This window comes from Martes martes (assembly GCF_963455335.1).
Source record: "Martes martes genome assembly, chromosome: 4".
Lineage (NCBI taxonomy): Eukaryota > Metazoa > Chordata > Mammalia > Carnivora > Mustelidae > Martes > Martes martes.
In genome coordinates, this window is record NC_137891.1 from 97,347,145 (window position 1) to 97,361,833 (window position 14,689).

Sequence of the window (14,689 nt, forward strand, 5' to 3'; positions counted from 1 at the left end):
CTCTGCCTGCCTCTCTGCCTACTTGTGATCTCTCTCTGTCAAATAAATAAATAAAATCTTTAAAAAAAAAAAAAGACACAAAATGTTTTCTAAAAGAGAATACTATTTGACCAATTTTGAGTTACTCAAATTTCAACCTTACCATTTGAATGTAAAAGAAACACCACCAAAATAACCTACCATCTGAAATTCTAAACAAAGGTGGGTCTGAGACATAAGATTCACCTTCTAAGCTCATTTGCCCATCGTTTTTCTTAATCTGATATTCTCAAATAATTAATAAATGTTTCACCCATAATTTTCAGATATACACATCTATAGATCTGTTACTTGACTTTATACACAAAACAACTTCCTAAAGCATGAAAATCTCAGTCCAGGAGTCATGTATGCCCTTACTAAACCGACTATATGATTAAAGAGCAGCAGAATGTACAGTAAAGCAGTCTAAAAGTTGTCATATAGGAATCTAGCAAAAAAAAATCCAAAATAACAAAAAGCATTTCAAGGATACCAAGAACCAAAATATCATACAAACTTACCTTTTATACACCTTTCATAACCTTAGTCTCAGACAACTGGAAACATATTTTAAAATATGTTCCCTCTTCACAAAAACAACCCTGTTCATTCTATCTAGATTTACTGTACTGTACTCCCAACTCAAACCAACAAGACACAGATCCCATATTCCATGAAATAATGATACTGCCACACATATTAAGATTCATCATATCCTCTCTGAAGGTCCTGTAGTCCACCATATCTAACCTAAGTGTTCTTTTTACTTGTTCAACATTAATTTATCTCATAGCCCACACTTCATCAATTTTATTTGTTTTTGTGAAAATAAGTTTCTTTTCCAGTCTATTAGAGCAACTTCCATCTATTACCCATTCTCCTACAGTTAATCCTGTATCATAATCCTTTCCCTTTTGAGACCTTCCACTAAAATAGCTTCTTTTACTCTTTAGATGACCTGCATCTGCTTTCAACCCTTAGGCTTCCATTCCTATTAGGTATGCATTTGAAAGAACTCTTAACTTAAATTTATTAGGATATTAATTCATTTGAAGGATTAGAAGAAGCTTTATAAATAAGTAGTTCAGAGATCTCATACTACTATTCTGCCTAAGTATGCCCTCCCACACCATTGAAACAGTCCGAGATTAGGTGGACAACTTATGTTGGCTACATAAACATTTTCACTACTGTTTTTCCGCCACCTCAGTTCAGTAAACCATCGTAAATTTTTAAGTTAAAAAAAAATTAAGAGACACAGAAACAAAAGATGGTATCTTGAATGTGAATACAAGAGATGGTACCTTGACTGTTTAAAAAGCTAAAAACATTACAAACTGTCAGTTAAAATCTAACTGAAAATTACACTTTCCAAGTTTGTGGTCTTTTATTTCCCTCAGGATTTGTACTCTGTGATTGATTTAAATGACTTACACCTCATGGGTGGGTAGGGGGGTGAATTTTACAGGAAAAAATAAGTGAAGCCAATTATTTCTGAGTAGTTTTCTAGACTCATTTAGAAGAAAAACGATGTGTTACATTGAAGAAATGATTATAAGGATATAGGGATTTCAGCTACTCATTCATGTTTGGATATAAGCAAGATACAAATATTTATTGACCACCTATTGTATGCTTTGTAATGCGATAGTCCCTTCTGGAAGTTTGGTGTCAGCATTATCTTTTACCATTAGAGTTTGTTAATTTTTATAAATTATATAATTACTTTGAGTTTTATTATCTATAAAAAATGAACAATATCTGTTTTTCTGATTTGCTGTACAGATTAAATGAGATGCAGTAACTTCACTTTCAAAAAAATATTACTTCCCTTCCCTCTGTAGGTCCCTCTACAGATTAGGACATTGATCAGTGGTTTTCAACCTTACTATGAAAAATCTCTTTTCTCCACAGATTCCACATCTCTATAGACTTTTGTCTATTAGTTGCACTGACATTTAATTAACTGGATAAGAAGAGCTAATCAGAAGTCTCAAAACTATCAAAGACATAGATATTAATGAAACTCAATGTTAGGTTCTTGAGGTACCAGCATGATCTCTTATTTCATTAACAGCTTGCAAATCACAATATATGATAATGATTTGTGATAATTAGCCACAAAGATTTGAGTTGATATAATTATTGGTCAAAGCAAAGATATATAATATTTTACCTGTTTAAATCTATTGTGAGAACATATGTAATTTTCATTAGGCTTTTTACAATACTAAGAATAATTAATTCCTTTCTCTGCAGATCACTGAGAGAAACATAATTTATATATCGTGTTAGTGATTTTCTATGTCTAGAGAAACTACTGGTTACCCTACTGATTTAAGCCAGTATCGCCAGTAACACCAACTTTAAATTCAAAAGTTACACGTTATTTATCCATAAAGGTAAGTATGTAGTGATATCCTGTGTCTTCCTTTTGTATTTATAAGAACAAAATCCAAATGCTTCACCAAAGACCTATGTTGATTTGTCTCGGGGCAACCCCATCTACCAGTCTCTTCTCAGCTTATCTGGATGGCTTTCTCAACTACAACGTGGGGCTTCTCACGTAAGGGCTTTTGTACTAATTGGGCCCTCTGCCTGGTTCACTCTTCCTGCAGATCATCACATCTAGCTTTTTGTCATTCAGGTCTCAAATTATGTATTAACAGCTGTGTCTTCCCTCAACGCTCAATCTAAAGCTTCTTCATGGCATTTGTGACCTCTGAAATTATCTTGTTCACTTATTTACCATTTCTCCACCACCACCAAACCCCACTTGTATAAAGAGTTTCATGACAGCAAGTCTTATTCATTGTTCTATCTCTAGTTCCTAGAACAGTATGAGGCACCCAATAACCAAGCAATAACTATTTGTTGGATCACTAACCAAAATGTTTAAGAATGTTTTGGGGAAAAACCGATTTCTTAGTCAACAACTTATATTTAGCATTCAAAATTACTAACCCAAACGAAGTAAGAAAAAATGTTTTTGACTACAAAGAATAAGAAAAATGTATACAACATTCTATTCAACAAATGAGCTTCATTTTCTTTTATTTCTATCCTTTTGGATAGACTATGAAAATCTATTAATGTTTCACACACTTCATGTGTCACCTCATATAAAAAGAAAATGAATTTTTAAATTTCAGCTTTACTGAGGTAGGTAATGTATAAAATTGTGAATATTCTTATAATTGTATGCCATGAACTAACAGCCACTCAATCTAATAACTTATTTTTCCTGCCAAGATGCAAGCAGGACAGTTTCTAAGAATGTAAAACATACAGACTGGGAAGGCCAGAGTTGCAGTAACAGTGACAGTACCAGAATGGCCCAAACCAGGGAAGCTCTTGCTCTCAGCTATAATGTGTGGAACAAGGGAACAACAGAATGATCAGACCTAGGAGAATAATTGTAGCTCTGATTCCTGTTAACAAACAGAAATGGGGGCGCCTGGGTGGCTCAGTGGGTTAAAGCCTCTGCTTTCGGCTCAGATCATGATCTCAGGGTCCTGGGATCCAGCCCCGCATCGGGCTCTCTGTTCAGCAGGGAACCTGCCTCCTCCTCTCTCTCTGCCTGCCTCTCTGCCTACTTGTGATCTCTGTCTGCCAAATAAATAAATAAAATCTTAAAACAAAAAAAAACAAACAAATGTCTTCGAACTAAATCAAAAGAGATTCAACTAGAATCTTACAGTTCAAGACATTAAATAACTGTTTTGAATAACCTGAGGTCTCTTTAGCAAATGAAATATCATTCAGTTGACAAGATATGGGCTTTTGCAGTTTCACATAAGAAAAGCACAGTATTTGTAGTAAGTAACACACACAACCCCAATACTATGTGCTACATTTGCTTACTAACTTAAAAATATTTTTTTTAAAAAGATTTTATTTATTTATTTGACAGACAGAGATCACAAGTAGGCAGAGGCAGGCAGAGAGAGAGGAAGGGAAGCAGGCTCCCTGCTGAGCAGAGAGCCGATGCGATGCGGGGCTCGATTCCAGGACCCTGAGATCATGACTGGGGCCGAAAGCAGAGGTTTTAACCCACTGAGCCACCCAGGCGTCCCTTAAAAATATTTCTAAGAATACTTTTAAAAGCAAGAGATTTAAATGAAAATAACTAATAATAAAGACTTTATTTCTGAGTTTGGAAAATATTTGAAAACTAAAAGAAACATTAAAGAAAGATAAAACAACTCACTAGTTTAAAAAATGCAAACACCTTGAAAGTATCACAAACCCATGTACACTTTTTAAAAATCGGGTGTTGCTTCTTTTCTCAACTGGTGGTATTAAAGGAAGACAGCAACCAGAAAATTCACAGCCCATGTGAGTTTACTTACCAGGCACAAAGAAACATTAATATCAGTATGTAGGCTAACCTGCTTACTTATTATTCGGCCAAGTGGAAAGTACAATTTAGCATAGAGCTAGAGCCAGGTACCAAAATGACTAAGGATGGCACGTGTAAACTTTTTTTTTTTTAATTAAGAAATTAAAGAGAAGAGAAGAGAAGTATTAAACGTAGGATTTCCTCTAAAGATCACATACTCAATTTTCTATTTTTCATTGCTCCATATTTCACTGGCAATATTCTAAGCTGTTTAACAAGAAGCCTGTATTTCACTTTTCATCACTTCTGCTCACATAACTGATGCTTCCGAAGTCCAGTGCATGGACAAATGCTCAAAAACACATGCAGAATTTAACCTTACAGTGAAGTATTTTAAGATAATACCTCCAGAAATAGAATGTCTAAAACTGAGGAGTCTTTGTTAACTAAGGACTCAAAATGCTAAATAAATAACATTTCTGCAGACTATGCATTTGTCGAAGAGCATAAGTACATATTTTTCACAGATCAAATAATAGGAATCTTTTACCCTTCAATTAAAAAAAAAAAAAGTAGCAACAACTAAAGGACAGCTAGTTCTATTCTCTCAGTGGTTCCTAACTCCATGTAGCCTATCCCTTAGGCTCAGACTATTTCTTTTGAATTTCATCTCCAAACTAAGTACACTTAAAGACCCAGAGACTTTGACAATGACTCCCAGCAACTCTCCCCAAAACCTACCCTCTTGTTTTCCATTAAACCCTCAGATTTGCTTTACCTTTGTTATTAAGCCAGCCTCCTTGCCCTCAGTCTCTTTCTTCCTCGATTCACTCAGTACTTTGTAGCCAAATTCATCTTCAAAAAGATGAATGCTCTGACGGGGTCATTTTCCTCATGTCAGAACTTCTTGTGCTCTTGAATAAAAGTCTATACTTCTCAACCTAGCATTAAATGACTTCTACAGTCTAGCCCAACAAATCTTTATAGTCTTATCACCATATTTTCTAATTATACAAGTTCAGACTTCTGTCAAATCAATCCCCTGTCCTCCAACTTGTCCTGAACTTTCTATCTTGGCTCATGCCATTCCTACCATAAAGAATGTCTACCACTCCCCTCCAGCTGCCACTGCTCATTGCCTTTTGCATCTCTGCGTTTATTCATGTAAACAAGGACACACAAATGATATCTGCCCTACCCCCCAATAAGGGCAAGCCTCCCCAAATTTACAATAACTGGCTTTTATTAAATGCCTACTATGTGCCAAGCAGTTTTACATATTATTTCTAATCCTCTCAACAAAATCGTGAAGTAGGTATTATTATTCTCCTTGTAAAGATGAGAAAGCCAAAGTTCAGAAACATCAAATATTATATTTAGTAAGTCATCTCACATTATATACTCAGTAAGTTGCCCCAAATCATAGACTTAGTAAGTGGCAAAGCAAGGATTTGAACCCAGGCTGCCTAAGTCCAGAGACATTGCTCTAAACCCTATGTTGGTTGGTTTTGTTTTGTTTTGTTTTGGTCTGAACTATGTGACCACCCCTTCATCTATATGAAAGAATTTAGTTTTACATGATATCTCCACTTACTACATACTAAACAATAAGCTTTCTCATGTTTGCCAGTTTAGTAAAGGGAGAACATTAAAATGCTACTTCTTTCCAATAAAAGAACAGTGCTCAAATTGCAACTTCAAGGAATGTCTTTTTTTGTCACAAAGATTATTTTCACCTAAAATATTTTCAAAGAAATTCATTCCAACCAACTTTTTCAAAGATGACTGCAAAATACCAATCATACACTATGATGGTTTTACAGATTATTAATAATAAGAGGATTTTGCGATTACCACCCATGTATTGTAACAGATATCTATCAAATTGGCAAAGATTGTAAAAACTGACCTACTCAATGCCATTGAAGGTGCAGTGAGACACACACTCTTATACACAGGGTAACCACCCTCTGATCCAGTTATCCCACTTCTGGGAATCTATCCTAAAGGAAGAAAAAAAAACAGAGATGCAATCAAAGATAAATGTACAAAAATGTTTGCCCCGTGTTATTTAAAATAGTAATATTATAAAGAATCAACCTAAAAGTCCCAAACTAAGAGACCAATATCCTGTTTAGAGAAAAACGCAGGCACAAAACAATATATATAAAAGTACAATTCCATTAAAAAAAAATTTGTACATGCAAGGAAACAACTAGAAAAATGTACATTAAAATGTCAGTAGTAATTATTTCTGAGTGATAGGTTTATAGATGATTTTCAATTTCTTCTTTACATTTATGTTCTTTTCAAAATTTGCCACAATGGAACATGAATTACTTTAAACAAGAAAAAAAAAAAAATGTAAGCAGCTATACTCACTGAAAATGATCCTGAACCTAAAAGAAACATTTCCCAGTGCAAAGAAAATGTCAAACCTATTTCGTTTCCACAACCTGTTAGCTCACACTTACTTTTAGACTGTGTAAAGAATGTCATCCAAAATTCAGTGGTATTCATGAAATTGCACAATGCTCACTATCTAAAAGTCAGCCAATGCTTCAACAGAAAGCACCACAGTTAAATGAATTGTTTTATTGTATGTCTACTGAGAATAATAAATATCCAATTAATCCTAACTCAAAACATGCAAAAGGGAAAAACCAGAAAAACTATTCTTGTTCTGCAAATTAACTATGTATACTGTTCTTGCCTTATAAGCCCAGCATAGTTAGGTCTGGAGTGGGGAGGAACTTGAAAATAAAGCTGGCAAGCTACCAATATTCACTAAAAATGCACATAGATGCATTTTTTTCTACATGCACATTTCTGTTCTAGGGCAGAGTTGACTTTAGTGGCAAAAGATGATTTTTATCAGCGTAGAAAAAAAGATAAAGCTGTTCTACAAAAAAACAAAAGCACAACAACAAAAAAACCTTCTTATATTAAACGCAGAATTAAAATTGCCAGCTGAACCAGGTGGTGGGGGGGAAATCCCTACCTTTGGCATATATGCAGAACAGCAATTTGCCAAAACAAAAACAAAAGCAAAAACAAGTCTCGAATTGAAGTAAAACAGGCATTAACCAAAAAATTCTTATTTTACTGTATTTTAAACCGAGAAACTTGTTTGCTTATAATACTAAAATGCTTTTAGAAAATAAAGCCGTGGGGGATTGGGGGGGGGGGAATAGTATCACAGAAATAGTCGTTGAGTAACTAAGAGAAAATTTAAAGTATTACATTGATGTTACTTAGAAAATGAGTATCATTCTATTTCCATTCTACCATGAAAATACAATATTTATTTATAAAACATATGTCAGGTTCTGGCAAACAAAATAAATTACTAGACTATAAATTCCTTATAATAGAAGCTGCAGTCTCACATCTCAGTTTCCATCAAAGAACCTAATATTGGGTCATGCGAACATCTGTTCAATGACTGAATCTGAAATCTATTAATAAAATCATGCAACATTTTTACATGCATTCAGTGGAATGGAAAAGGTAGATCAAAAGACATCAAAGATTTGGGATAGATACTGAAAACTACATAAAATCCAAAGATTAGTGTTAAATTTCAACTGCTAAAACAATAAAGTTATGGTTGCTTGCTTAATGTTTTATAATATAGCCAACTTGTCTAGAACAGAATGATCCCGTTTATAAACGAATTTTTAAATATCATTGAAAATAATGCATTTACTCTTCAGATTATACATCTGACTGATCTGAAATGTTCAGTCTGCAATAGGAGATAATTTCCTACTCCTAACTTAGAATCTTACAAGCCGCATTTGGGATTTGGCCAAAGAAACAACTGCACCCAGTTCTTTGTGCCTCTCTTACTTTTACACTTCTGTGGTTGATAACTAAACCACAGTTCTATCCTGAGCAAAGCTATTTCTCACAATCAGAATAAATGTATATAGCACAGCACTGCAAACAACCATGAATGTTATAGGTATATATACTTGTGAATTCAAACTAACTTACTTCATGCTTTACTTAATCCAACAGTATCTTTTACCAGTTACAGTGTATAGTTTAGCATATTCCTATTCTTATAAAATATGGACTAACTTAAATATATTCTAAAACCAAACACAGGGTTACATATTTAATTCCAAGTTTGGTTGACTTTATCATTCTACACTTTGAACCAATCTCTAGCAATGGAAACTACATAGGCTAGAGACAGAAAACTGGGTATGCAAGAATTTTTTTCCAGATTTATCTGGAATTAGCCTAAATAAATAAGTCATCTGTACCTTTATTTAAAAAACAACAACAACAACAACATTAACTTGTCTACTAACTGAAGTTTATTTCACAAAACACACTTCATCCTCTCTGTGCATATGCATTTCTGAAAACCATATTAAAACCATTATTTTTAGACCATTTACAAAAGTACATTATCTTTTGTTTCAACTCCACCTTAATCATCAGACACATTTTTCCTTTTCTTATTGGTGCATGCACGTACCTTCTACGACTAAAAGGCCTATTTTCTTTTTTTTTTTTTTTTTAAAGATTTTATTTATTTATTTGACAGATCACAAGTAGGCAGAGAGGCAGGCAGAGAGAGAGGGAGGAAGCAGGCTCTCCGCTGAGCAGAGAGCCCGATGCGGGGCTCGATCCCAGGACGCTGGGATCATGACCTGAGCCGAAGGCAGCGGCTTTAACCCACTGAGCCACCCAGGCGCCCCTAAAAGGCCTATTTTCAAGTGTAAACGAGAGCACGCCATAGTTCTCTGCTGAACTGCTTTGTTGATCAGTACATCACAAGCTAAGCTCATAGGTCCAATACTCTTCTGGATCATTTAACTTTGAAACAAACTGGCCTCTTAACCACTCATCTCAAAACTGTGAGAAGGGGACTGTAAAGAGTATATGAATCATTCAGTGCCCTTAACCACTATTAAAAAAAATTCATAACCTGAATGGGGCAATATTATCTTTGTACATGAAAGACTGAAAAGCACATGAAAACTACCAATTGTAATCCCCAAATTTCACGCACAGAAAAAGGGGGTGGGGGGTAGTGGATGCTTCATCTCAACAACATAAGAAAGCTTAAATATATTTATGTTTAACACCAATCACTTCCATAAGATGTGAATTTGGCATTAAATCATGCAGCAATATATGACATCAGAATGGACAGAAAATACTTGGAAATATGCCATAACTCTTTTTAAAATTAATGAGTTTAATCTGAAAAGGAACATCAGGAGGAAGTAAGATGATGTTCACAAATTTAAACTCACCACAACATTAATATATAAACGTTTTATACAAATTTTTAAATTGAATTTCTAAAATAAGAGAATTTTACAACTGGGAACTTAGAGGTTATTTGAGGTTCAGTGAACATCTGCTGGATCCCTAGCATGTGTCAGACACAGTGCTAGGTGCTTGCAGGTAACTCAATTATTCAACTTACTTACTTTAGAGATGGTGGAGTTCCCTGCTCCTGCCAAATCAAGCCATCTAAATTTCAGAACCAGAAATGCTGAGCAATGCCCTCACAGTAGTGAAATTTCTACCAAAACAGACCTGTATCATTCTCCCTTATAAACTAAATAAAATGTCAAAGATGCAATGCTAACCTTATTTAACAAAACAATAGTCCCCGTGTTTTGAATAATTATAAAGAATTACAACAAAATTCAACTAAGTACTTAGTTGCATAATTTATTCCAAAGAACAAAACATGGAGCTGTCAGTTAAAAGATTCTAAAGACATACAAAACAGAAATTAAATAAATTACAGATATCATTTAAAAATCCCTTTGTAAAAAAAGAAATTATCAATATGAAAAATTAGATGCTTCATTGGAATGTCTATTTTATATAAAAGATCATCAGTCATATAGTAACAAAGTTCATGGACCATAGTAAACTTGGGCAAGGCTTTAAAGTTATTTGACTATTAGATTCTGAATTACGACAGAATGTAAAAGTTCCTGAGGACAAAGACCCTGTCTAATTCATCTCTGTATCGCCAACAATTAATTAGCACTCTATTTTTAAATGTTGGAGAGGTGAACTAACATATGAACTCTAAATTCAAGCAACTGGAAAATTCAACCTAACAATCTAGAAGGTTCTTCTTTTATAACTCAAATGGTTTCTTCAAGTATTAAATAATACTCAACTCAAGTCACATTGCCTTAAACTAGATCAAAAACTGTGGCTATCACTTTAACTAGTACAACATACCTCATTGAAGGAATTCACAGATACATCAAGAAGACAAGTAAATTCATACACTTTGATTCAGCAGTCCTTCTTCTGGAAATCAATCCCAAGAAAATATTCCAAAAGAATATGCTGCATACACAAAAGTATTCATTTCATTGTAATTTTAATAGGGGAAACAGAAACTACCTAAAAACCCAGCAACAGGTAGATGGACTATTTTGCAACATCCGAAAAAGGCTTAACATAAAGATTAGCCTCCTAATTGGTCTTCCTGCTTACATTCTTGCCCACCCCAACTCCCCACCAAGTTGATTTCCACAGAGCAGCCAGAAGGATTCTCACAAACTCTTCTACTTAAAACCTTCCAATGATTGATTGGTAATTTCATTCGAAGTAAAATTTAAAGTTCTTACCATGACCTACAAGGTTCAGTTACTTCTCTAACCTAAAGCTCTCTCACTCCCTCTTGCTTAAGGATCTTTGCACTTGCAGTCCTCTCTGCCTATAATCTTCTTTCCCAAGAGAGCACACCTAACTCACTTTGTGCAGAGACATACACCTAACTCACCTCCTTCAGGTCCCTGCTCCAGTCACATGTCTTCCCAGTTACTGCTTCTCTCTTTCCCCTCACCCTACTTTATCATCTCTCATATTCTGCATTTATTTGGTTATGGCTTACCTCTCCTGATGAGAATATAAGCTCTCTGACAACAAAAACTTGATTTTATTCACACAATAGGCATTCAAAAAGCATTTGTTGAATTAGTATTAAATGTTGATACAATAATTATTAACTACATGAAAAATCATGCATATAAACAAGCTCAGAAGAGAAGAGGAAAAATGAATAGTTTGATTTGTGAACGTTTTCAAGCTGATCATATTACTAAAGAGTTTTTACAATAAAAATTCTAAGTCTGTTGTGATTATGATTTTAGGCTGCCAAAAGTAACTCCAACAATCTTATTTCCTTGGAAGCCATTAGTATAGTAGCTTAAAACTGGCTGGTAGTAGTTATTAGTGACAAGTTTTCCTCATAAAATTGTAGTAACAATTACTCTTAAATCTTGTTCCTAAAGACCCAGTTTAGTCTGTTAAGTATTGACACTGTCATTCTTGAGGCCACACAGAAAGTGAACAAAGGCTTTTAAACAGTTTAATATGGAACTGAATAATACTCAGGGATTCCAGTTTGCTTTTGAAACAGGTAACTATGCTTGGCTTCAGAGCGATCCTGAAACTGAATGCAAAATTTTGTGCATAAAAGTCTATTACTTTTTTTTTCCTGAGGAGAGAGACTACATATTTCATCATAATCTCAAAGGTGTCAGTGGCCTAGAAAAGGTTAAGAATTACTATTTTATATTGGAAGTAAAGTACAATATTCTAATATAAGCCATCTCTCAAAAGGACGGAAGATACATAGTATCTAGCCACATCTTCGTAATCTCAATTCATCCACAAAATATCAACTGCCTACCTTGTGCCAGGCACGGTGTGATCCTCAATAAAATACCTTACATCTAATCATATTTTGCAGTACATAATTGAAAATACCAAGGAAACAAGGTTTCCTTTAGTCCTTACCAGACTAAAAAGTAATTTCAACCAATGCAAATATAATTTCGAAACAGAAAGTGTTACAAGAAATCATAGTAAAGACAGAAAGGGGCTCCAGCCCTCATTTAGTGTTTATTATGTCAAAATACTGCAGATATCAATTACATCAAAAGGAAAGAAAAACTACACATACGCATGCCCGCCTCCACACACTGACAGGAAACCAGAAGAAAGTTTCCAAATCCTGTTTCCAGCAGCATCCCTTCTGAGACAGGGCCTGCAGAATGCTTTTGAAGGTAGGCGCCCCACGTTAAAACTATGAGCTGCTACTTTACTCTTACTGGGATAAAAACAGAAAGAATCATCATCCCACACCCAGGAAGCAGAAAACTGTGGCCACCTGTAAGGCTGTGGCCCATTAACCTCCTGCCCTGTTATTCCTTTTCTCCTCCCTTCAAAGCAGTGACAAAACCATCTTCCCTCCCCAAAAAAGGAATACATAACTCAATGTTAGTTCTTTTTTCCAAGAGGCTAAAACTCCTGGCACTTAGCCCTGTGAGAAGATCCCATTTTTCGGGCACAAGTGTCTTCCCTCACCTTCTCCCCATAGCAGTAAATTACACAATTCCGCTGAAGACACGGTCCTTAACTTCCTGAGGGGACAAGCGACACTCCTACCAGCCCCGGACTGAAGGAAGCCAAGAATCACACGGTGACCCCTTCCCTAACAAAATTCAGGGAAGCAGCAGAGACCCAAGAAGAGCAACGCTGAAAAGATGAACACATGGCAAGCTACGGAAGACGTGAGGGAAAGAGGGCGGGAAAGGGGCTGGGAGGTGGAGTGGTATGTAGAGATGTCAGCCCTCTGCACTGGGGGAATAAAGGAAGGAGAGGGAGACCCTGACCCTGACAGAAGTGAACGCAGAGAGAGCAACCCTCCCGTCTACCCGCACCTTCTCTAGCACAGAAGGGCAGAAAATTCACCCAACCCTCCAACCCCCTCTTCGCGTGACCCCCAAAGGGAGAGCAGGGTTTGCGGGAAGGTCTGACCCTAGTCTGGGGACATGCAAGAAGAGGGAAAAGGCAGCGATGTCCAGTCCTCTGCATCTCTCGGGCAGTGAGTGGCGAGGGCACTGTGTCCGAGGAGATGGCGAGGGAAACGGGCTTGTGCCATGACACCTCGGGGAGTTGGAGGGTGGGGGGACACAATGTCCTCTTTCTCTCCCACACCCGGCCCGGGCCCCTCCCGTCCGTCTCCCGCAGGCCCAGCCACAGTCGACCGGCTCGGTCCGCGGGCGTGGTTGGCTCTGGCCCTGGCGGCGGCGACAGGGCCTCCCCGAGCCCCGGCCCCTCCCGCCGGCCAGGCCCCCGGGCCGCCGCCCCGGACACCGAGGGAACGCGGAGGAGGAAGGGGGAGTCAGGGGACTGACCGGCGACATGAGCCGCCTCAACCCTGGCTCGGCCGACCCGCGCCCCCAGCTCCCTCTGGGGCCGACTCGGGCTCCCCGCCCCTCACTCACCCCCCCGGTCCGGCGCCTCCTCCACCTCCTCCTCCACCTCCTCGCTCCTCTCGGCCGTGGCTCCTGCTCCGGCTCTGCGAGGCGACGACGGCGGCGGCGGCAGCGGCGGCAGCGGCCTCGAGAGCGGCGGCGGCGGCGGCGGCGGCGCCTCCAGAACGCGCACGCACGCAGCACGCAGGCTCCGCCTCCAGTTCCGCCCCGCCCCTCCGAGTCCGCGACGTCGAGCCTTCGGCCCCGCCTTCCCCGCGGCTTTCCGGAGTCCGCTTAAAGGAGCCGCGCAAAAGAGGGTGGTGAGAGCTGAGAACCGTGTGGGAAGAGCGGGGTTTGGAGGCCTTGCGGAGGGCTGGGTGGGAGGTTGCCTAAGGCGAGAAACGAAATGAGGAAGGGTCCGAAAATTCAGGAGGAATAAAATTTTGGAGGGAATGAAATCATTCAACAAGTGCTAATTGAGCACCTAGTAAGTGCCAGACGCTGTTCTAGGTTCAGGGGATAACCCCATAGGCAATCAGAGGTTCTCCTGATGCTTCAGTTCTGGTGGGGTGGGAGAGAAGAGACAGAGAACAAACAAGTAAACAATAATTTCAGGTAGTGATAAGTTGTGTGAAGAAAAATAAAGCCAGGAATGGGGTGACTTTATAGCTGGCCAGATACTGCCTCGCAGAGGAGACCTTTGAGCACCTATCATATACATATGATACGAAGGAATGAGCCTAGCAAATACCTAGGGTGTGTGTGTTGGTGGCGGGGCAGATAGTAGGGGAGTGGTTGGCGGGGACAGCCTTTCCAAGCTGAAAGATAATCAGCTATAAACTGAGAGGTGAGAATAATACACGTGCTAGGTTGCAGGAACAGCAAGAGGCCAGTATGGCTGAATGGAACCAGCTAGCCAGACAGCGGCGGTAGTGAAGCTGAGAGGTGTGGAAGGACTAGATCCTGTGGAGCCTCGTGGGCTGTCCTAAGAGCCACTGAAAGCCGTGGGAGGGTGAGCATAGGAATGACCACATCTGATTCACATTTTTAGAAGTTATTCTTG

The 14,689-nt window shown here is 38.1% G+C and overlaps 1 protein-coding gene across 1 annotated transcript in view; it reads right to left on the reverse strand.

Moving 5' to 3' along the window:
* Positions 1 to 13,851, reverse strand: part of RAP1A (RAP1A, member of RAS oncogene family) — a 78,020-nt gene extending 64,169 nt beyond the window's left edge. The window contains exon 1 of the mRNA XM_080801624.1: positions 13,657 to 13,851. The gene's annotated coding sequence lies outside the window, so the exon portion shown is untranslated. The remainder of the gene's footprint in view (positions 1 to 13,656) is intronic.
* Between the last annotated feature and the right edge of the window lie 838 nt (positions 13,852 to 14,689).